This window comes from Puma concolor, chromosome E2 (assembly GCF_028749965.1).
Source record: "Puma concolor isolate L17-30 chromosome E2, mPumCon1.1.hap2, whole genome shotgun sequence".
Classification (NCBI taxonomy): Eukaryota; Metazoa; Chordata; class Mammalia; order Carnivora; family Felidae; genus Puma; species Puma concolor.
Window position 1 is genome coordinate 18,791,082 of NC_141681.1, and position 24,347 is coordinate 18,815,428.

At 52.7% G+C, this 24,347-nt stretch overlaps 1 protein-coding gene and 1 long non-coding RNA gene across 9 annotated transcripts in view; one reads left to right on the top strand and one right to left on the bottom strand.

The window, feature by feature from the left end:
- Nucleotides 1-24,347, top strand: part of SMPD3 (sphingomyelin phosphodiesterase 3) — an 84,387-nt gene that overhangs the window by 45,385 nt on the left and 14,655 nt on the right. The window contains exons 2-3 of one of the 2 annotated variants that reach the window (XM_086689087.1): nt 11,388-11,453; nt 20,000-20,103. The gene's annotated coding sequence lies outside the window, so the exon portion shown is untranslated. The remainder of the gene's footprint in view (nt 1-11,387; nt 11,454-19,999; nt 20,104-24,347) is intronic. The other variant, XM_025920800.2, reaches the window with a different exon arrangement.
- LOC147573414 (uncharacterized) lies at nt 1,144-23,611 on the bottom strand. 7 transcript variants are annotated; one of them, XR_015244741.1, is made up of 7 exons: nt 23,365-23,611; nt 20,203-20,305; nt 19,943-20,016; nt 18,745-19,099; nt 11,318-11,698; nt 9,027-9,192; nt 2,737-3,759 (listed from the first exon to the last, which is right to left on the bottom strand). It is a non-coding gene; the product is annotated as an uncharacterized LOC147573414 (long non-coding RNA). The 7 variants fall into 7 exon arrangements; XR_015244740.1 differs by having other exon boundaries at nt 2,737-3,130; nt 3,679-3,755; nt 18,745-20,016; XR_015244738.1 differs by having other exon boundaries at nt 2,737-3,130; nt 3,679-3,759; nt 18,745-20,016.

Consider the following 24,347-nt stretch of genomic DNA (forward strand, 5'->3'; position numbering starts at 1 on the left):
TTAGACCTTAACAACTGTGAGAGGAGACGGGGGCGAGAGTCCAAATGAGGGACTTGGTGGATCAAAGGTCACCAGCCAGCCCTAGTATGGGTGAAGAGGTGTTGAAGCTTGCACAGAGGTCTGGAAGGCAGGCCCATACAGCTAGGGGAGGCTGGGGTAGAAGTCTATGGAACATTGTCGGCTCTTAATGGCCACTGCTTCCGTAAGTTTGCAAAAACTGTCTGGTGGGGGTCTGGTGTGGGCCTTGCTATTGGTCAACTCGGCTGGCAGTTGGGAAGGAAGTGGGGACATAAAGTTCGATCCGATGCAAAAGTAACAGATCCAGGGTATCTGGGTGGCTCGGTCGGTTGAGCATCCAACTCCTGATTTCAGCTCAGGTCATGATTCCAGGGTCATGGGATTGAATCCCACATTTGAGTGTGGAGTCTGCTTAAGATTCTCTCTCTCTGCCCTTCTCCCCCACTCATTCTCTCTCTCTCAAAGAAACAAACAAAAATAACAGATCCAATCACGATCACCCAATCAATAATCTGATTATTATTTAGCCTACGTGACTCCCAAACCACCAATCAAAAGAGAAATTCTATCCCACTCAGAGCTGGGGAGGAAGTCTGCCAATATACCTAAGCTCTGTAGCTAAGAGTTTTAGGATCCTCGGGCACAGAAGGGGTAGCAACAGCCAGCCCTGCCCACCATCTGATCGCCCAGGTTGGCTTTTGAACAGGAAGGTGTTCCAGGTGTCCAGGCACTTGTGTCAAGATTTGAAGGATGAGCCACGGGCAGGATGAGACTGAGGTGTACAGGTGGCCACTCCAAAAGATGCCCTTGTCTGTGCCTGGAACACACGAGTGTATGTAATAACGTACAGTACTGGAAAAGTTTGTCTCTTCCACTTAATTTTTAAAACTGTCAGCAAAAAGGGGCGCCTGGGTGGCGCAGTCGGTTAAGCGTCCGACTTCAGCCAGGTCACGATCTCGCGGTCCGTGAGTTCGAGCCCCGCGTCAGGCTCTGGGCTGATGGCTCGGAGCCTGGAGCCTGTTTCCGATTCTGTGTCTCCCTCTCTCTCTGCCCCTCCCCCGTTCATGCTCTGTCTCTCTCTGTCCCAAAAATAAATAAAAAAAAGTTGAAAAAAAAAAAAAAACTGTCAGCAAATGGGTTCTTCTTGTCTGAGTCTAATCCAACCACCACTGTTGGCTATCTCACAGGACCAGCTTCTGTATCTTGATAAATGTTACTTAGAGCCACCATATTGAATTAGGAGCTGATTATATCTGATTTACCCTGTAACAGAGTTAGGTCCATTTCCCAGGATGTAGCAGAAGGGCCTGATGGTCACCAAACTGATCCATAATTACCTTATAAAATTGCAGTCCAAATGGGTCGTGTCAACAAGGGCCTCCAACTAAGGGGGCACCCCAGCAGAGCCGGGCAGGACTTGACAAGAAGCGCCACAGCTGCTGGTACCGCCACAGAGCTCCCTTACCCAGGGCCATGGCGCATGTATTTGAGGGTGGCCCCTTCCAGAGGCCACGTGTCAAGGGCAGGAGGTGGGCGCGGGAGACTCTGTGGCAGGGTAGATGGAGAAGCGCTCTGGCTTCAGAGTCAGATGGATCTGGGTTCAAATCCCACCTCCTCCACTGTGATCTTGGGCAGTGTGCTTCATCTCTCAGAGTTTCAGCTTCCGCGTCTGTACAATGGCGACAACAGTAGCCGCTCTGCTGTGCTGTAGAGTGGAGAGGTGTGATGATGGCAGGAACTTGGCCTCAGCCCCACGCACTCAGGAGCTTCAGGGTATCATGGACATCACTGACATACCCCATCTGTAAAGAGATGCTCTTCTGCAGACAAGGTCACTACAGAAGCCATGTCAATACCTGGCTGCTGGGGGTGTCCTCAGTCAATGGGGACAGGCAATGACAAGCTGGTAGCGTGGGCAAGAAGCAGCTGATTGGGCACCGAGTCCTCCCAGAGCATGGGGACCGCCACCCAGCCCCACATGGTAGTCAGCTCCTCCGGGGCAGCCTGGGCCTGCAGGGCCCTTCTGTGTGGGTGTTTCTAAGACGGGGTGGATGGCACTTAGCTCTTCTGGACCTTATGGGACTGGCAGTGATCCTCTCCAGTCCCACTATTCTCCATCCCAGGCAGCAGACATGTCAGGGACAAGGTGACCAGATGTGCAGTGGGGCGTCAGGCTGTGGGGCAGTGGGAGTAGGAATGGGCGCCCCTGCCCCAACCTGCATCTGCAGCCTGGGCAGGCCTGATTTTGGATCCTGAAGTGACCTCCCCCTCCCCTACCCAGAGGGACCGTTTTCTTCTCTCAGTGTTTGAAAGAGAGTCCCAGAGCCTTGAGGTGCCGGGAGAGGCTCTGCGGCCTGAGGAGGCCTTGCACGGAGCCAACAGCCGCAGCCTCAGTGTTTCGAAATGATAGAGGGACTGTTCATCAATATTTTAAAAAAGAAATGTAATCAGAGGTTGGTGAACCCCCAGAGCTCCTGGCCGCGGATGTCAAAGGTTTCCTTGAACTCGAGCCGGGAACGGAATGAAAAACGGCCGCAGACGTGGTCCGTCGTGGTGTGTCCTGCCACAAACCCCACCTGACAGGCGCTCCCCACTGAGGCTCGGAAAAGGTTCTGTGGCGAGTGGAACAGCAGGTCACACACATCCACGTTCTTTCACTCCCGGGTGGTTTTTCCTTCTAAACTTGGGAACATGGATGTTCTATTTTAAGAACATTAATTACCGTCCAACTTTAATTGTTGTGCTGATGTGAACAACAATAACAACAACAACAAAACAACCCAAATTGGAACTGAGGAAAGGAAACAAAAGTAATTCATGGAGTAATTTGGTGTTCACATCCTTTACGTTTGCCTGAGAACATTTGTCTAATGCATTTACTCCTGCTCAAGAGAAGTGAATAGCTGGCTTTTTGGTGGTTTCTGGAGAACGAAGCGAGGGCTGGCCACACTGGCCTTGGAGATGCCAGCTGGGGCCACCTCAGGCCAGGAGCCCTCCTCAGTACTCAAAGAGGTAGTGTCAGGAAGGTAAAAATAGAGCGAGGGATTCGGCAACAGCTTTGACACATGGTTTTCTCATCCAGGGACTGCCACGTAGGGCCCTCCTTTTCCAGCTATTCTAAGTGAAAACGAAAAAATGTAAGATTATCTGAGAACTAAATAAAAAAACACAGGGCTATATTTTAGCCACCTTTTTTGCGTTCTTCTGCCTTCTCCCACGTGCTCATTTTGGCTCCTTTTTCTTCACCAAGACAAAAATGGGATGAGTCCCGTGGTTCTGTCCTTGACCCCCTTTTGTCCTCTGCCTGTCCTCATCCACAGCTGTGGCTACAGCACGGGGTCCACGTGGCCACAGTTCAGGCACATTCCACACACCTGCCTGCCTTTTGGACAGCCCCCTCCTCCTATGAGGCCCCTAACTTCCCAGAACCAGATTCAGCATCTCCCTTGGGGAGCCGCATCTGGGGCATATTCCTCCCCCCCTCAACGTTGTCCTTCCCCACAGCCTTGTCTGAATACTGGTAGCCAGGACTGTTTGGTATGTGACCCTGGATTCAGCCTCTTCAGAGGCAGGGATGGGAGCAATGGGTGCTCCCTATGGGAGTCCCTAATAATAAATGTGAGGGGAGACTGGGAAGGCTTCCCTGAGAAAGAGACATACCAGCTCAGGTCGAAGGGGAGGAGCAGCTGGCCAGGTGAGCAGGGGTTCCAGCGTGATGGGACAGTGTGAGCAAAGACCTGCCTTGAAAGAGACCAGGGACTGTAGGAGGAAACAGGAGGGCTCTGGAGGCACGAGCAGGGAGGATAAGGTTGGTGAGGAGTGACACAGGAGAGGACGGTCGACCCAGGGCATAGGTTTTATCCTGGGGGTGTTTTCAGCTGGGAAGGTGCTGGGGTTTGTAAGTAGAAAGAGGATTCTGGCTTCTGTGTGGAAATGAACGGTGGAGGCAAGGCTGAAGGACCCAGTGAGAGATGATGGGGCTTGACCACGGTCCCCCCTGACCCCCGGAGATGCCCCCCAACAATATCTATGCCTGGCTGCGGCTGGCTCACACCTTCCCAGCCACCCCAGCTCTCTGCCCAGACAGACGTTCAAGACAACAATCCATGGACCGATTCGCATTCAGGTGTTAAGGACAAATAGTGACGCCACTCACTTCATATGTCTCTGGGACACAGGAGGGTAGCAGCAAAGAGGGAAGGGTGGTAGCTACCAGCCTTCCCAGACTTCTGGGGGGTTCCTTCCCTGTCTGTGGGTCCCTTCTGAGCATTAGAGAGCCATGTGGGGGTCAAAACTGGCCAGGATGGGGCCACAGATAAGTCTTAATCACAGAGTCTAGGCTCTGCCACACTAGCTGTGTGATTCCAGAATCTCCCTTGACACAAGGCAGCCTAAGTGATGCACTAGTTCAAACAATTGGGAAGTTTTCTCATAGCTCCTGCTGTGCCACCTGCTACACACAGAGGGAATTGAACCTTTCGGTAATTGACATTCTGGTCTGGCTAGAAACCATTGCATTAATCCAATCAAGGTTCCCTGAGTGCCTTTCAGGGACTGGCCCCTATGCTCAGTGCTCAGGGGGTTCTAGGCTACGAGTCCAATGCCTGGTGGGTGTGCGATTGAGGGATGGGGGCTGACAGCTGTAGAGTTGAGCCATAGAGGATGGGTGCCAGGTGGACCAACCGGGGAGGGTGTTCCGGACACTGGGGACAGCATGTGCAAAGGCACGGAGGCGTGAATGAGCATGGTATGTTCCAGGAAAGATGAAAGCTAGAGGTTGAGGCTGTGAGAACAAATCAGTGGGAGGGAAGGAAAGGCAGAAGTGAGACTAAGGAAGGCTGGGCCTCATCACCAGGGGCCCCCAAACCAGGCTAGGTAGATGGATTTGTTCTGTGAGCAGAGGGAGATCTGTAGGCACTGGACAGAGTGAATGGGCAGAGAGAACTCAGCAGTTCGTGGTAGAGATCCCAGCTTGGACGTGAGCATGGTGGACGGCCCCACGGGCCATGCAACTCTGCAGGCGAGAAGTGAGGAGGCCCGAGGAGGGAGGGAAGAGGAGCTGCAGGGACCAGAAATGGACTACGGAGCTGGTAGTAACTGGCTTTGACTCTGGACATGACAGGTTGACGGTGATGGGAAGGCCCAAGAACAGAGCCTCTGCCCACTGACCGACTGACTGATGGGGGCTGGGCCCACTGAAGCTTCCAGGGGACGGAACTCTGCTCTCTGCCTTCCCTCCACTGCTTTCGGTCTCCCTCTGCCTTTCTCTCTTCTCTAACTGCCACCAAGAGAAAATCAAATACTTTTTAATTGTATAATAATACTACTCTAAAAAAATTAGTAAGTGGAATGTTTTCTATTTCCTTTTCAAAATGAAAAGCAAAGTTATCTGTACATGGTCTCTCATGTGTATGAATGCCTAGATTTTTATTTTCCCTTGGTATATTTAAAAAAAAAAAAAAGCCATTTCAGGCATCAGGATGAGATTTGGCAACAGCCCTTTGGTGCCCAGCTGCCCCTTGCGCCCTCCATGCCACCCGAGAGAGCTCAGGCTGGGCAGCACACCAGGGCTCACCACCCGAGAGTGCATGTAAGACCCTGACCTGACAGCTCTTCACCTGTGGGATCTGCAGATCTTCCCTCCAAGTCAGAGGGCATGTTCTGAAACCCCAAGATGATGACAGTTTGATAAAGTTTTAAAAAGCGATCTTACTTTGCAAGACAAACAGCTAATAAAATAGATTCTTTTTTGGTAACCACCCATACACCAATCAATCTGTCACTCGGAAAACTGTTTCCTGAGAGGTGTGAAATGAGGCCACTCTGGAGTTCTGTGGGAACAGAGAGACCCCAAGAAGCCTTCCACTCCCAGACTATACTTGCCACCCCAAAACAGGGAAACTATCAGATTCAGGGTACAGGAAATACACAGAGGATCAGTTGCTCAGTCAATACCAACTTTTGAAAGATGAGCAGGAGGCGGCTGACCCACTGTTTACACGCAGCCGGCCCACACTGTCACGTGTATCTTGCCTGTTTCTTTTCAATTCCTTCCCTATTGGGAAAAAATTTTTAAGTAAGTGTTTCCCACGTAGGGGGCTTACAGAGTGAGTCATAACATGGGGGGCCTCCTCTGTGCTGCAGCCTTTCAAGGAAGAACTTAAAACAAAGGACCGTTTCAGCACCACCATCAGAAATCAAAAGGAGAAGCCACAGTCATAAGATATGTCCCTTCTGTGCCCACCGAGGCCACCATCAGAATAGACACTTTCACTTCCTGCATGCTATCTTTGTATCTCTGCTTGGCTGCTGCTTGCCTTTTCTACCTTTATTTTCCTTTAACTCTAATTCCCTCACTGCTAGAGAAAAAAAAGTCTCATTATATTGTACATAGAACAAAGTTTAAGTCATCTTAAATCTTCTTTGGAACAAGATGGAATAAATGGTTGTTAACCAGAACCTCCCTCAAAGCAGCTCTAACTGCAGAATTCTGCTGCACCTAGAAGCTCAGCAGGCCCCTGCAAGTGCTAAATGCAGAATAGCAATGTCTGCACACAGTAGGCCCTCAATAAATGTCCACAAATTTGTTTTTTAAATGATGGAATCTGAAAGGACCCAGGAACAAATAAGATGAACTTACTGGGGAAAAAAGTGACAAGAAACATTACTAACACGAACAGATCATAACCGGGGGGGGGGGGGGGGGAGGCTGTAATTCCATGGTGGAAACCGTAAAAGAATTGAAACATGTCTGGAAGCAGTAGTTGGGATAACTGAAACAATAGAGCAGAGAAAGCAGTGATGTTGAGGACAAAGCAAGACATCAAACCAGAAATACAGATAAAAGACAACAATCAGAGGTACACATAACCCACCTAGGAATGGGAAATGGTGTCACAGCCCTAGAGAAGTTGAGAGAAAGATAAACGGGATGAGGTATACCATGAGGAAACCTCAGAAAAGAAACAATACAAGAAAAGTTTCCAGAGATGAGAAACAGCTCAGCCTAGAAATAAAGAACGCACACAGCGTGCCTTTCAAGTGTAACTCTGAGAGAAAGAAATCAGCATTTGCTAGTTACAATGTGGTGTCATAAATGATCTGGCAGGCTGAAGGGAGATATGTTCTTTTGCAATTGGATAAGAATGATGAAAGAACTGATATCATAAATAGTGAGGATAAGATGAATCTCAGGAAGAAATGTGCAATTCGAACCACGCATGAGTACCCTAATCACATGTGAGTTATGCTCCTAAGTAAGACTTGCTCTGGGTAAGTAGAAGAAAACAGACTCATTTAAAAATTGGGGAGAATTTGTGCACAATTATACAACAAAAAAGAAGGGATGGTTGACTTTTTATAAAAATATGAAAGACAAAAGCTGATCCAACACTCATTGGAATTAGAATGGACCAGTTGAAAAAGAAAGAATAGGTGATCTGACAAAATTCAGCCACTCCTAAGATTTAACCTACACTCTAATAATTCCCCAGTCTTGCTCCAGCCCAGACCTGTCTGCTGAGTTTTGGGTCAGAATATTCCATTGCCACCTGGACACATCCATGCACATGTCCCTCAACACCACAACCCTGCCTTCACCCACCCCACCCATGGCCAATGAGCAACTTCAGCACCCATACAGTTGGATGAACTGGAAGCCTCTGCATTCATTCCTGGTCCTCTGCCATGCTCCCCATGCTCAATCCCATCCTTGTGTTAGTCTGCTGGGGCTGCCGTAAGAAAATATCAGACTAGGGGGCTTAAACAACAGAAATGTATTTTCTTACAATTCTGGAGGCCAGAAACCCAAGATCAAGGTTCTGGCTGATTGGGTTTCTGATGAGATCTCTCCTTCTGGCTTTGCAGTCTTCACATGGCCTTTCCCCAATGCATGGGTGAGGCCTTGAGATCTCTTAGATGTCTTTTTTATAAGGACACTAATCTGATTGGATCATGGTCTCACCCTTATGACTTCATTTAACCTTAATCACTTCCTTAGAGGCCTCATCTCAAATACAGCTACCTTGGGGGTTAGGGCTGTAATATACGGATTTGGTGGGGAGCAGCTCCTCTCACAGGCCATTCCTAGAAGTGACTCTGGGGTACTTCTGCACCCTGCCAATGAGGTCTCCACCAAGTGCGCAGACAGGCCATGTGAGTATGCCTGTCCAGCCATGCCTCTCCTCTTGCCATGGTGCTGGAGGTTTACGGGTAACTCCTTCACCAAAGTTCATTCAAGACCTTTCCCCAAGGCCAGCAGCTGCTTCTCACCCTCACCCCAAGGGGATTCCACCAACCCAGCCTAGTCCCAGGCTGACCCTGACACTCAGCCAGAGGGCTGTGTGACTTTGCAAACGTTTCCAAACATCTCTGGGCTTGGACCTCATCAAAGATACTTGGCCCCAGCATTACCATGTGAATAAATAAATCAACCTCCTAAGGCGTCAGGCCCTTTGCACACATCATTTCTGGAACTTTAAAGTCAGAAGGAAAGGAGAAACTGTAGAAAGAAAGTAGAAACTGAGGCTTGGAGAGATGCCCCTGCCAGAAGAGACCACTCCTTCCTGGACTAGGGAGCAGGTCCATCCAGCTCCAGAAATGGTTCTGCTGACTGGGGTGTATCTCAGGAGAGGTAGAGGTATTCAGGAACCTGGACCAAGCATCCAAGGACATGGTCTCACTTAGAGCTGCACGTCCATCAGAGGTCACCCCAGGTGCTGGTCTGCGGTCTAGAGGCCTGTGGGCTAGAGGCTCCTGGTGGACAAGCAGGCAGGCGCGTGCTGAGGACCACTGCTGGATCCCCAGACACTGCCTTGCTGTGCTGGGTAAACAGCCCACTTTCCATGCCCGCCCCCCAGGCCCGCCCTGCCCCACTCCTGCTGCCTATTTAAACAAGAGGCCCCGACTCCACTCGGCCCAGGCACCACCAGCTTCCGGAGCTAGAAGAGCAGCCCTGCAGGCCTCGCTCACTCGGGGATGAAAGGTCCTTCTGTTTCACCATTTCCTACCGGTGCGTTTTGAACGATGATGCTGAGCTGGGTTGTAGCGGGAGCCGATTCTGCTGGCCGACGAGTGTATTGAGATGTGTAGCTGGCCCGAGGGAGGCTCTGATTGAATTTTTCCCATTTTGAATCCTTGACTTGATGTGATCTTATTTTCAAAGAGGGTGAAAGCCTGTAGTTTGTGAAAGGACAGAGGAGAGCATATTTCAAAACAAGGTCTGGCTGAGAATATCAATGATCTGACATGTTTTTCTTTTCTTTTGAGAAAAAAAAGGTCCTGTAATTTCATTTCCCCTTGGAAACCCCTCCCTAAATAGTCAGTTCCTGTCAGTTAATTCTATTTTGAAAAACCATGCAGAGAATTTTTTACAAGAGTCTGGTGGGGAAGAGAGGTTGTGTAGCTGGAGGGGGACAATTTGGAGAATGTCTGGGGACACAGGGCCTCCTTGAGAAGCTTCTCCTTGGGAGCTGAGGAGTGAGCTCCTCCCCATCCGAGCGTGGAGGGAGCTGAGAGTTGCATTGGTTGCGCTGGCCCAGGAGAGGCCTGCCTCCTCCATGTCCACTTCTAGATGCTTGTCAGCCTGTGGCCTAGGGTCAAGTCAGCCCAGGAAGAGGGTGAACAGAGGTGCATGCAGGTCATCAGCCTACAGAGGGTGAAGAGGCAGACGTCCCAGGGACAGAAAACGAGACCTGCCTGGAGGCCACCCTGTGACCTCCTAGCAGGCTGGACTCCCCAGGCTACGGGTGGGGAGGGATGCCTGCCAGGTGGTTAACTCAGAAGAAACAAGCTAGAGTGTCCACATGGGAAAAAGGGCCCCTAGGGGAACACAGGTCCCAGGGTCTATGGCTTCCTTCTTCCCACCCTAATCTGTCAACATCTCATGCTCATTTGGTCCTGGTCATAGCTGCCCAGGACCCTCGAGTGACACCCCCCCCACCCCCAGTGTTACCAAGAAGGAGGCATCTGAGACTCAGATGGATGGCAGACCCGGGACTAGAACCCAGGTCACCCTGAAGTTTCTCGATGTGGATTCCCAGGCAGGAGGGAAGCCAGTTGTCTGCCAAGTGAAGAAACACTCCTTCCAGCCCTTCTGCAACATCTTTGGCTTGTGGGCAGGGGGAGTGGGACTTAAATTTCAGATTCTTCTGAAATACAGTTTGGGTGATTTGCAAACTAAGTGTGTATAAAGGATGGAAGCTGGTCCAGAGGAGCGCTGGGGAGTAACGGTTGCCTCGACATGTGACAGTGGTAGAGAGGGCTTTGGTCCCGGCAGCCAAACTGGCTGGATTAGGTGGAGGGCCAAGGGGCGCCGCACACGGAGCCTGTCGGGGTGGGGGTTGAACTTCCTGGGCCGGGTCCAGGAGGCCGGGCCCGGAGCCAAGGATGGGCCTGGAAAGTCGAGGACCAGACTTGGGACTGGAAGGCGGGACTAAAGAGTCAGAAGAGCGCCTCAAGCCAGGGGGCGCGGTCCAAGAGGGGCGTGGAGGCCTAGGAAGAGGGGGCGGGGCCAGAGTGTCGAGGGAGGGGTCAATACCCGAGGCCAGGGGCGAAGTTAGAAGGGCAGGGCGGGACCAGAGAGCGAGACCCAGCCTACCAACCCCCATTGGGGCGCTCGTGTCTGGAGCTGCTTATGCTCAGGCCAAGCCAGCAGGAGATACAGGGAGCCCGTGGCATCTTGTCCAAGGCCTCCCCTCACACGAGTGCTCTCCCAACCATCTTCTAAGTAGACCCTGTTGAGGTCACGAAGTGTCTCTGCTGAGCGTCCCCGAGGCCAGCCTATCTTCACCCTTATCTGCTGTGAAAGCCCTCTCTTTCTCTCCACGCGGCTTTCTCCTCCACCCGACCCGGGTCCCGGTGGCCACTCTCCATCTTCTGCTGCCTGGGTTCAGTTCTCTCCACCCCCACATATCTTTGTGAGGTTGAGATTACAACGAGCTCCTGGGGGAAAACTCCGATTGTTCTAGCTTCGCCTGTCAGATCAAACCCAGGCCCCGAGGCTGGAGCTCTGAACTCGCCTCTCTCCCGTCCCGACCCTGCACACCCTCAGCGGCCTGGCCCAGGTCCAGCTGTCCACGAGGAGGTCTCATCCCTCCCGCCCGTCAGGCAGAGTCCTCCCCACTTGTCAACCCTCCGACCCCCAGGCCTGTGCACATTTGTCGCAGAAACCTCAGCCCCCACCCCCTCTGGCTGTACTTCGTCTGCAAGGACCGGGTCCACACCCTCTCCTTGGCGACGTGGAGGGTGTGGCACAGCCTCTGGCGCAGGTGGGGCCCCTTGGTCTTTGTACCTGGCTCACCTGTTCTGGGCTGCTGGATGGCTGTCGGTTGAGTTCCGGACACCTCTGTGAACCGCTCATCTCGTTTCAGGTCCTGACTGCAGTGGCGCCCCCTCTTCAGACGAAGATCAAGAAGGTCCCAGTGGCTCCTCCTCAGGTAAGATAGGGGTTTCTGGAGGGTGTGGGAGTTGCCTCTCCAGGCCTCCCCTCGTAGGCTGATTATTGTTTTATATAAAGAGGTGCTGGGTGAGATTGTTTAAGAAAAGGTTCTGCTGCTTGGTTTAAAAGTTTGAAAACACAGCTGCGCAGTAAGCCATCAGGGGGCTGGCTGTCTGATCCTGTCCAGAACTCCCTCTTGTGGAGTAGAATGCCAGTGGAGGAGCGTGTCTCACACACCCAAATCTATGGAGAAAATACAAATTCCTTCGATACCTAGGGAAATAATTGAGGTAACACTTCGCAAAAATGAAGGAATACAAGTTAAATATCTTGGGAAATGTCACCAGATATCATTACCCACTAAACTATTGAAAAATGTTTTAATTGCTTAAAACCCAGAGCTGGTAAGGATGCTATGAAACAAGCACTGTCAAACAACTGGTGGAAAATAATTTGGGCAGGGGGTGGGGAGCTGACACTTGCCTACTATGTGCCCAACACAGCTATAGTCAGGTGACGGACTAAAATATTGAGTGCTTGCAAGGGGGGACAAAGTACTCAGAGTTAGAAAGCAAAACCTGCATTCTCTGGGACTGGGAGTAGAGGAGGGGTGGGGCTGAGCAGCTCCCAGGCTGCTGGTGTCAGTCACAAGAGCAGAGTCCCTGGTCTACAGAGACAATCCATAGGACCACCAATGACACTTCCACCTTTTGCTTTGAGGAATGGCATTTGCCAACATTGCTCAAGATCAAATTCTGTTTCTGGCTTGGAAAATCTGAAGATGTGAGGGGCTGGTCACCCTTCTGGTGTGCAAGACTGCAAATGTGTGCAATAAGTAAATGGACAGAAACTGCCAGGTGTCTAGAGAGAAATGACCTGTTTCATCCAGGTCAAAGGTCCTCTGGCCATAGAGCCAGGGACTGGCTGGGACTTGGTAAACAGAACATCATTGTGACTTTCTGACCCCAAGCCCCCTGCTGAGGCCTCATCCCTGCACACAGATGGTGGCTACCAGGGAACAACCCCAGCAGAGGCACGGAGACCTAGAAGGGTATGGAGGGGAACTGCGCACAGCCCCTGGGACTTCAGAAATAGGAGACGATGCAGAGTGATCAGGATGCTGAGTCTGGCCTGCCCTTCCCTGCCAGGTGTTTGGTCATCTTCCTGGGGTCAGCAGGAGCCACTGAAGAGTTTAGCAGGGAAGTAATGTGGTCTACTGTGTAGTTTTAAAAGACCCCAGTAGCTGCCATGTGGACCAGAAGAAGGGAGGCCAGCTGCAAGGAGACAGGTGGGAGGGGGTGGGGCCTGACCCTGACACACCTCTGGGGATGGATATGAGGGGTCAGGGAGGTAGAACTGTGGTCTGGTGGGAAGAGGCATGGTATGGAGGAGGTCCAGAGCCTCAGGGATGATTCAGGAGACAGAGCTGGTGGTGGGGCAGTGGAGGAAGAGGTGATCTATCAGGAGAGACACCTGGGAACAGATGACCCTGAAGGATCAACCAAGAGAGGAGAAGAGTCAGAGGAAGGTCTAGCTCCTCAGGGTAGGCAGAGGAGGAGGAGACAACAACAGGCTCTGAGAAGAAGCAGACCCAGAGACAGGAAAGGAACGAGAAGGATGGTGGTTCCAGGACCGAGGGCAGAGAGCAGAAGGACAGATGAGGATCAAGTGGCTTGCACCTCCCACTGGGCCTATTTTTAAAAGTAAAATCAGGTTGAAATTGCATAGAGTGTTTTCTCATTGGTGCTGACCTCTGTTCTGGCAATTTTCTCTCCAGAACTTTACCAGAAAGCACGGTGAGACACCCTGTCTACCTTCTGTCTGGCTGTGAGGGTGGTGCAGGGAGCTTCAAACTAGGGGGCTGCCCAGACACTCAGTCATCCAGAGCGTCGCTCGGCCCTCCCTGCTCTGAGCAGAAGACTGGCTCCAGGCTAGCCTGATCTGTGTGGTGTCAGTGGGAAGCCACTGGGACATTCAAAGCATTTAAGTTAAACAAGCCCAACTCAGGATAAACTGTCAGTGAATGCGCTGGATCCTCCCTCCAGGCCCATTTTCCACAACTGCTCCTCCCGGCGTCTCCTCCCCAGCCTCCTGGGACTTGGTGGGTCATTGTGGTCAGGGCTTGGCCCTGCAGCCCGGACTATCTGAGTGGCTCTGCCTCCCACATGCCTACTCGCAGCTCTCTCCGACTCTCCACTTCATCTCCCTCCCTTGCTACTGCTTGCTACACCCACCACCTACCACCTTCCTGTCTCAATGCCCTTGAGAAGGACACCCCCACACTAAAATATACACACCTAGAAAGCAAAGGCTCCGCCCCCGGAAATTCCCAGGACCTTGCTGTGAAATCCCAAGTAGTCACAGTGCTGCATCTGACTCATCAGAGCTGGATTTCGAGCCCCCCCACAAGCTCCCAGGCCTCCCCCCCTAACCGCGCCAGCCCCGGCACGCACCGCTCAGCCAGCACAACCCGGCAGTGTCTGACCCCCAACCATTAAGCATAGGTTGCTGTATCCATCTCCATCTGCACCACCTCAGTGGACTCTTGACATTCCCTCCTGCCTGTCCCCTGTGGGCCTTGCTTGGCCCCTGGAACCAACCTGTACACTGATCCCTGGTAGAAGTTTTCAGGGGATTTACTTCCCCATGCCCATGGATTTACTTTGCTACTTATATCACTAGCAGTGGCCTCTTCTCTGAGCAGAAATGGTTTCCACTAAAAATTAAAAGATTATGGCTCAGCTCCCCTGATGCCTCATGGTCCTGAGCGGGAATGGACTGTTCAGAACATACCCTGAGAGAATGGGAAGGAGTGAGCTCCCTACCTGGTCTGGATTTAGGGCAGAGGAACATCATTATTGCCATTTAAAATGAAGATCTTTAGGGGCGCCTGGGTGGCTCAGTCGGTTGAGCGTCCGACTTCAGCCAGGTCACGATCTCGCGGTCCGTGAGTTCGAGCCCTGCGCCAGGCTCTGGGCTGATGGCTCAGAGCCTGGAGCCTGCTCCTGATTCTGTGTCTCCCTCTCTCTCTGCCCCTCCCCTGTTCATGCTCTGTCTCTCTCTGTCCCAAAAATAGATAAACGTTAAAAAATAAATAAATATGGGGCGCCTGGGTGGCGCAGTCGGTTAAGCGTCCGACTTCAGCCAGGTCACGATCTCACGGTCCGTGAGTTCGAGCCCCGCGTCGGGCTCTGGGCTGATGGCTCAGAGCCTGGAGCCTGTTTCTGATTCTGTGTCTCCCTCTCTCTCTGCCCCTCGCCCGTTCATGCTCTGTGTCTCTCTGTCCCAAAAATAAATAAACGTTGAAAAAATAAATAAATAAATAAATAAATAAATAAATAAATAAATAAATAAATAAAAATAAAATGAAGATCTTTCTTGAAGAGATTTAGGTCTGGAGGGTGGATCTAGTTATATACCTGGGAAACTGAGGGCTATTGATCAGTAAGGCCTTGTTTTTGGTAAATGGATTGATGAAACAAAGCCAGAAGCCTTCCTCTATTGGTCAGGCTGGGATGGGCTATGCTGTGGTTTATAATCTTAAGTTTTCTTTTCATTCCTACTACACATGGGTTAGCTGGGGCCCTGCTCCGTGTGTCCTCACCTTGGGACCCAGGCTGATGGAGCAGCCACCATCTTGAATGCTGCAGGTAGATGTGGCAAAGGGAGAGAACTCTGGAAGGTCTCACGCCTGCTGTTAAGGACTCTGGCCCCGCAGTGACCCATATCATTTTCACTCACAGCTCATCTGTCAGATGGAGCTGGTCACATTATTCCACCCAGCCTGGTCCACAAGGACACCAGGAAGTGCAACCCTGCCTCAATGCCTGGAAAGCAGGCTCTGGCCTCGCCAGGGGCTAGAGGAAGTAAGGCAGGAGTCCCAGCCTAGACTTGGAAGCGGCGGTAGGGACAAAAAAGGAAACATCTGCCCAACTCTTCACAAAGATAAAGCGTGCTTATAAGTAGTCATTCCTGAATAGAGACATATCACTATCTACACTAGCATGTCTATACCAGCAATCTGAGGACACGAAGCCTCTTTGGCCAGACCCAAGGGTTCCTGTTTCCCTTTTCACAAGTGCAGGATTCAGTAGGCAAGAACTGTGTAGAAATGCTACCACGACCAGAGGGGTAGGCGTTAGTTGGAACCCAGAGCCTCAGAAGACCCTTGGAAGGCAAGTTTGGTGGCAGCAGTTAGAGGGAACTTGGGGGCTATAGATCCCCACCATCTCTTCTCCCCTGGCTTTGCTGGGGACAAATGACTAATTCACAGTCTTAGGCAAAAGAAGCTCAACATCTCATTCATGGGGGAAGCTGACTCCAGCAGCCCCCAATCCCCTCTCACTTATACACTCTGGAGCAGGCGCTGAAACCCCACAGGCAGGTCAGAGGCCGTCTAAGTCAGGCAGTCTTTGGTTTAGCCTGAGTGGGGTTTCCTCTCTCAGGAGGAGGGAGTTCTTGCCCATTCTCTCAGAGCGAAGTGCTCCAGTGGTAATGTGTGTGAGGAAGGACCTGAGTATGGCAGAGGCCTCGGACTCCAGGCCTCTGCGAGGGCCCAGGATGAGTGCCTGAGTGCTCCGTGGTACGTGAGACCCAGCCTCTGTCCAGAAAACCCAGTTGCCCAGGGCTGCAGGGAGGCTTGGCGAGACACTCACGCCTGATTTTATTTACTCATTCACACTGATTTGCTTTTTGATCTCTGCATAAATTCTCCTCTAGGACTCAGTTTGTTAAATGTTCTTTGCACAGAAAACTTTAGGTTGAATGTGAAATGATTCCCTTCAGAAGAATTTTAGCAAGTCTGTTCTGTTTTAGGAAGGTTTGTTGTCTTCATCTGTGTTCTCCGATGCCTTGAAATGCCTACACACCACTCAGGCGGCCAATCCATTCCAGGAGGAAATACTGTACTTGAAATGCAGCTGAACACTGGGTCTGCATAAATCCTACCATTTGTGTGGACTTGTATTTAAAGTTCTACTCCCACAGAAAGTATGTTGTCATTTCTTCTTAAGCAAAGGATGTTCCAAGCCTTGTTCAGCTCATGAACCATTAACATCAGCCCTCATGTCAGGGAAGCAGGGACTTCCTCAATAGCAGCCTCAATAGCAGAGCCTGAGAAAAGTGATTCCTCCTGGTCTCCATCCCTCAGGAGGGTCTCCCCTGAGGGTGGAAGTAGGGCTGGCCAGAGGGAAGCATGCTGGCACTCGGCCAGTCATGCAGGAGACACCCCAGAGCTCACCTGAGGCAGGTGATGTGACCTGCTGGGCAGTTCCAGGACCCCCTGCTCATGTCTGTTTGTGAGGACCAGCTCGGGCAAAGACCTCAGCACACGGGCAGGCTCAGGCCACTTGAGGTAGGAGCCCCATGCCAGTCTAGATGCTCAGCTATTGGCACGTGCCTCCCGGTTTGGGCCTTGCTTAAGGATGTTGAAGCCTCCTCTCTGGTAGTCACAATGGCCTGCTCCAGTCCTGCCTTGGAGCTGCCCTGTCAATGCCCGTGTGGAGAAGACCCTGGAACAGACTGATCTCAGACCTGATTTTCATCATGGAGGAAGTGCTCACCCCCAGCTTCCCCATGCCCTGGGCTCAGGTATAGACTTAGGTGCCAACCGCCACCTAGCCTTCTCCTTAATGGCCCCCTTTCTGGTCACCAATAGATGATTCTGGAAAGGCAGAAAGTAGAGGGTGGGGTGCCAGATCTTCAAACTTAGCCCCATTCTGTGATGAAGCACATGGTCTCAGGGCAGCTGCCCCATGGCACTGTTGTAGCACAAGGTCTTGAACCCAGAAGTGTTGCTATTTTAAATATTAGATGGATTTGGCCACCCCTGGCACATATACATCCAACGTGCTTGAGATTTGCTTTCCAGTCATGCAAGAATCAGCTTCATCTGGGCTTTCTGAGCTCTGACATGGAAATGCCAAGGCTGGCTGACTGAAGGGGTGCCACGGAGCTGCTTGCAGCCTGTTCCTATTCTCAGAAACCACGTGATGCATTAATAGCTCCCTTGGAAAGTGTCTTTTTGAAAATTTTATGGCCCCTTGGCCTGCACCTGCACAGGTTTCTGCAGAAGCCTGTGACTTAGGCTTGCACAGGCAGCCCCCACCAGACCGTCCTGCCAGGAGAATGAGACCCCCATACCCCCTGCACCATCCTCACCCCTTGTTTGGGATAACAGGGCACCCTCTTGTCAAGCAGCCAACCACACAAGGAGGAAACTGTGAGGGCTCCGGCTGTATCTTGAGGGCCTTTGCAGCAAGAAAATTAACAGTAGTAGCAGTAACAAAAATATTACTAGAGATGTGGCAGGCACTGTGCTAAGTCTTCATACATCATTTCCAACTACCCTGAGCTAGTTATGTTATTATAGATGCCTAACAGATACGGAAATCACAGCTCAGAGTCAGTGGCCTGACACCCGAGTTTGTGCTTGCAACATCTGCACTGCTGTCTCCTGAGGGATGCTCAAACCATAACGGTACAAACCCCAGGCACCAGGTCCTGCAGGGTCTTCCAGAACTCAGGAGAAAGTCCCCCACCCCCATCCTTTGCCCAGTGGGCAGGCCATGAGGTGCCACAGAAGTGTACCCAGGAGACAAACTGATTAAGAATTGAGTTTTAGAAAGATCAGGTCGCTGATATATATTAGATAGAATCCCTTTGATGGCAAGCGACAGAAATGCAACTTTGACTAGAGCAAAGGAAATGGTGATTTGGTAACTCACTCATTAGAAAGTCTGGGGTGGTGTTGTCTTCAGGCCCAGGGAAACTAGAGCTCAAAATGTCACCAGGACTCCCCTTCCAGCCCTAAGGTCTATTTTCCTTTGAATTAGATTTGTTCTCAAGGAAGGCTCCAGAATCTTCAGGCTCTTAGTGCCTCCACCTCAGAGAAAATGCAGGCCTCTTTCCTGAGAGTTCCAGTAAGAGCACCTGTGAGAGCGTGGGTCGTATGACCATTCACCTTGGGATCAGGGGGCTGTGGTGCCGGTTGACTTAGTGTGGCTCACTGCTCTCCCCTCGGATTGGAGGGGGGCAGACAAAAGCAGGTCTGCCACCGCCAGAGAGGTGGAGCAGGCTCGGACTTGGGTCTGTGCTGGTGCCAGAGACTCCATCAGGTGCTCTCAGGCTGCTGGGGGGGGGCCCGATGTGCAAACAGACATGTGCCTGGTTAGAGGGCCAGCTGGGGGTGTGTAGGGCAGAGAGGGTATAGGCAGGATGGGGAAGTTGGGGAGAGCTTCAGAAAGAAGGGGGCAGGTACTCTGGATCTAGAAGGGTGAATGGGCATTTACCTGGCACACCATGTCACTGGGAGTCGCTGTTATGGCACACGTGTTAATGCCAGACCCCATTTTTGTGGATTTCAGGGATTAGCCTGGATTTGTCTGACCCGCATCACTTTTAAAGGCGTCCTCTTCAGTCTTTCTTTCTGTCCTCCCAGTGACGAATTGACTCCAAGTTTCAGCAGATCAGAGCTCATGTTGCTATGCCAACCCCTGTGCGACTGGCATCCGGGCAGAAATGGGCCGGCCCAATCTCGGCGCCACCGGCAGATGCAGGCACATTTGAGTAATTGGATTGGAGGGATCCTCTTGGTCTTTCCTGCAGAAACCTGGGGCTTGGCCCAATGCCTGTTTAGACATGAGCCTGTGGACACAGAGAGGATAGGAGGAGGTCCCTCTGCCCCAGATTCCCAGCCCAGCTGCTGGGAAGACAGGGCTCAGCAGGCATAAGGACCAGAGCAAAGGGTTATGAAGGAGGGACAGGTCCCACCCTACACCCAGCCTGGGGCAACTCCCAACCCTCATCAACTTCCCCCAAAGTTCCCCAAAGCTCAGAGATCCCTCAAGACAGTTCAGGCTTCCTTGAAGGGGCCAGGGCTGGCCTTGGCCAGCAGGACTGGTCTGGCTTGCTTACTTTCCTGCTGCAGGAAAAATTCAAGTCCAAAGTCAACCTTCATCTGGGACCCTCTGAGCCCCAGTGCAGCAGGCCTTGTGTACCAGCATGCCTGCCAGGTCCATTTCCCAGGGAAGTGGGAAGTTGGGTGGCTACCCTGGTGCCAGTGCCACCTGGTGCCTGTTGCAGAGGTCCCGCGCATTGCAGCTTCCCCGGGGCAGCTGCTGGGAACCTCCCCCCAGTCTTCAACACCAAATAGGACAGGCCTGGCCAGGCCCTATTCCTGCAGTTGCCCTCCCCAAGGGATAGCAGATCAGCTGGTCCCCGACTCCTCAGGGAGGTGTATTGGAGAGCAGCTTTGGCTTAGCTCGGCCTCTGAGCAGTCCAAGTCTTCCCTTCCTGTGCTGAGGCATCTGCAGGTCAGGTCACCACAGATACCAGTAACCCACAGGACCCTGATGTAGAGCTTCTCTCTGTCAATGTCCCGTGCCTGCCCAGGAGTGGCCAGCCTGTGACCGACCACCTCTTTCTCTCCCATCTGGACTCCAAACCTCCCCAGGCAACTTCCCCTCCTTGCTGGATCAGCCTGCAAACCTCTCTGCTCCCTCCATCTGCCCTGGTTCTGCAGCCCAGTCTCCTTGTCACAATTAGGTCCCGTCCGGTCCTCACTGTGGGGAGAGGAACACGTTTGTGAAGGCCAGCAGCTCCAGCCTAAACAGTGCAGATGGGTCTCTGAGGATCTGAAAGCATCACAGGTCAGTCAGGAGCTTAGAGGATCAGAGGATCGGGGGGCGGGGGGGGGGGGGGGGGCGGCTCAGGCTGCCCCCAGCACAGTGCACGGAACCAGCTTGTACCATCTTCAAAATCCACTGAATCCACAGGTCAGGCTGAGCAGTCAGGACACACAGGAGCCAGCTTCAGGGGAGGCGGCTCCCTCCTGACCTGGTCAGGGAGGTCCTACAAGGAAGAGGAGGGAAGGTAGGGAAGGATTAATCCTCATGATTAGCCCTGGAAGGCAGATATTGCTACCACTATGCCATAGATAATGAGACAGGATCAGCGAGCCTGACCCTCCAACCCAAGCTGAGTGTTGAGCAGGGCAGTTGGAAGTGAGGGGGCAAGTCTGAGGTCTCCATTTGTAGGACAGAGGTTGACTCCCAAGAGCCCTCCCTTGGGGCACCAGGTAGCCCCCCACAGTGACCCCAGGGCTCAGGAGTGACCATGAGGAACTGAGGGTATCTGGGACTCAAGCCCAGCTCTGGAGACCATGGTATGGGGGCAGGGGAGGGGGCATCCTGAGCAACCCTGGAATCCACTCACCAGGACTTATAAAAGGGAGAAACCCAGGAGTGATTGTTGCTTTAAATAGGAACCTGAAAGAGCAATCCAGCGTGTGGGGTTGAGTGGCTACAGTTCAGCACATGTGGCCTTTGAGGAACCTGTCACCCTGATCAGAGATGCCCATGGTAGACTTTGCTTGGCAAAGATGCCAGTTCTAGAACAGGGAAGCAGAGAACTGGGGCATGGAGGTGACGAAGGCATGCCTCACTGGGAGACTGAGCCTGGGCTGGGCCACCCACAAGGTCCTGCCCCGCCAGGGGGTGCGGGCAAGACAAAGGGCCCAGGGATACAGGCTGGGTGCCCTGCTGCATCCCCCTCGGCACCCACACCCTCGAAGTCTTCTAGGGCTCTCTGAGAAGTTCCCAGCCTCTGGCGTTTAACTTCTACTCCCCTCTTTCATGGGGAAAGCGTAGATCAAACTAATTAATGTGTTGTTTGTTTGCCCTCCTTTCATTTCACTGAGACAAAATAATTAACCACACAGCTCTAGAAACTGGCTCCATCCGTGGCAATTCCTTTTGTGTCAACTGCTTCAGCAGCTTCTGTGTATAGATGTAGGGACTGCATGCAGGAGAGGGTGGCTGGGCAGCACCTGGGGGCTCCTTATGTCCAGGGCACTGAGGGACAGGAGGCAGGGGAGGGGCCCCGGATGGGGGACCCAGTGGCCGTGAAGAGCTAGGATGCTTGGATCTGCCACATCTTAGAGGAACGCCATGGTGGCCCTTGGGCTGCCAGCCACCTCAAACCCACTGATGCCTGCGTTGAGACCAACAACATTCTTGGGACCAGCCTGGGGGAACCAGAAAGATCAGGCCTGGCCGCTCACTGCCGCTGCAGGCAGGGCTGGGAAGGAACTTGCCCAGAAGTGTTCCTGAGGCCACAGCAGAAGTGAGGTGGACACAGGGCAGCTGGAGAGGGAGCCAGTTCCCACTGATAGTGCGGTCACAGCTGATGGCAGGTCCCTACCCTGCCTGGCCAGTGTTAGGGATGGGCCACATGGGAGAGCAGAAGGTTTGGGAATTTCTCTCAGGAACCCTTTGACGAAGGGGGGCTGCATCTACCTCTGAGGTGCTAGGGACCCTTCCAGGGTGGGGCTGGGTAAGGAAAGAGGGGCAGAAGCACAGAGGGCCCCTAGACAGAGACTGGGAGATTGGACTTTCTCCTCCAAGGCCATGGGACTGCCAAAGGGAGGATCTAGTCAGATTGTTTAGGAAGCTCCTTCGACCACTATGCACATTGTGGCCTGAGACGGAGGATGGTGACAGGGTGCGGCAGGTGCTCAGATAAGGGTGGTGTCGGCTGGGCTGGTGACCTCGGGCCACAGAGAAGAGGAAGAAAGAGCTAAGGAGATTTGGGAGTGGGACTGCTCCATGCATTTGGGGGTGACATCTGAGTGTCCCCAGCAGTCCGGCCTAGACCCCTACCCCCAGCACCTTGGTGCCAAATGCAGTGGCTGCTGGAGACTTGGGAGACCCCATTCCACCTTCCCCACCTGTAGGGACAGGACCTGCCACCTCCTCTAGGTCCAGTTGGTGCAGGCGGCTCTGTGGCCTCCCCTACAGCTTTCACTGCAGCCAGTCTGAAGATGGCTGCACCGTGCATAGCTGTGTGCTGCACACTGTGCTGAAGGCAGCCAAGCCCACAGGCTCAAAGGGAGCCAGTGGGCTGTTGCCCCAGCTTCGGGTTAAATTCAAATGAAATGTTTGGGATTTTAAAGAAACAACAGGCAAGTCTGTCAGATAGCAGGTATGGGAGAACTCTGGACAGCCACCAATCTAAGTACTAAGCCACAAGCTCTGGGCCACAGAGATGACACAACTCTCCTGGGGGTTAAAGATCGTGTGCACAGAGGGTCAGCAAGCCTGCCACAAATCCTCCAGTTTCAGCCACTGTCATAAAATTGGTTTCAGGGTCTCAGCCCAGGAGCCTGGCGTAAGTTAAGGACCTCTGAATCAGCAAACCCCAAAGGAAAGGCTATCGGGATTAGGACACCCCACATACAGAGCCTGGCCCTTGGAGACCAGGGCTCGGGCTGGGTGTGGAGGAGTGGTGAAGGCCACTGTCTGGTCTGGAGCTTCAGGACAGGATATCAGGGTCTCCTCCTATCCTCTCTGAAACAGGTTCCCCAACCCCTGCCCCATGAAGAAGGGGAAAGGGACACAGTAGCTGGCCCTCTGGCCTCACCAACATCCTTGACAGTGAACTTCATTGCCCGCATCTGAGTGAGAGGCCTTGCTACTTCAGCACCAAAGCCCTATGATCCCAATGCCCACAAGCGGAGGGCGTGCCTTTCCCAGATTAAACCAAGTTGCAGCACAGAGCTGTCTGCAAAGGAGCTGTTTCCCATGGCTCCTGGCCAAACAGCTGTGGTCTGAGTAGACACACCTGCTTCTACAAATTGTAACCTTCCAGCATTTGCTTCAAAACGATTTCCTCTGAAGAAAGTAAAATCCTCATGAAATATATTCTCCAGAACGAGACACAGACATCAGCTTAGATTCGTCTTTAGACATTAAGCTCTGGTCTGGGACAAGCACCTCGTCCCCGTTAACTCAGCCCTGGAGATGTGGTTACAGGAGTGCACTTGGGTGACAGGTACACGGCAGAAACTCGGCACCCCGTCCACCCTGCACCTCAGGCCTGGAGGCAGAGCAGATTGACCTCCATTCACTCACCCATTTCTTGAGCTCCTGCTGGTGCAGCTCCAGGACACACCACGCCCTCAAGGCAGGCCCTTCTTTCAGGAAGCTCCCAGTCTGCTGGGGAGGTGGCCGTGTCCCATGAGCATTTATGACCTAGAAACGCAGAGACCAGGGCCATGAATGAGGGGAACAGGAGCCCCCAGTGGACGTACTTAAGCTATCTGGCAAGAGGGGGCAAAAGGGCCTCTCTGAGGAGGTGATTTCTGAGCTGAGTCTTAGAAGAAAGGGGGTGAGTCAGGTGAGGGGCAGGGCATGGGCAGGAAACCACATCCTACTGAGTGGGAGATGGGGCTGCAGACACGGAGGCATGGCTAGGAGACAAGACGCCCAATAAGGGCCAAGTGAGGCTCAAACTCTCAGAGGGTTTGAGGTATCTGAGGGATGGTCGGATCAGACAATGAGTCGCCCCAGCCACTGTGGCCTAATGGATAGGAGGCCAAAAAAGTGGGCGAAGCTGCGATGCAGTCGTGGACCAGCACAAGGGCTCCAGGAGAGCTTGGGGAGGATGTGCGGACTGAGGGAAGGCAGGACCCAGGTGACACCAGGTGCTGGCTGAGGTGACCAGGGAGGCAGCAGGAAGACAGGCTGTGAAGCCAGGATGGATGGAACATGGGCACAGACCCGCTGGTGCCAGGGCAGAAGCTGGACTGGGTCGGTGAGACAGTGAGCGGGAAATGAACTCCCTGACAGAGCTGGTAATAAAGACTCTGGATTTGCTTACACCAGCTTCACCACAGAATGATCACCAACAGGTCCCCGGAGGCTGGGCAAACACTCCAGACTCTGGTCTTTATTGATTCTACATTCAGCATGATGATTGCACCTGGCAGTCTCTCCTAGGCAGGACCCCAGGGCCTGTTCTGAGGTTCATGCACTGGCTGGGACAGGGACCTGGGATGGACTCATTTCTGCAGCTGTGGGCCTCAGCTGGGCCCTGGGGTTGCATCTCACGCTTA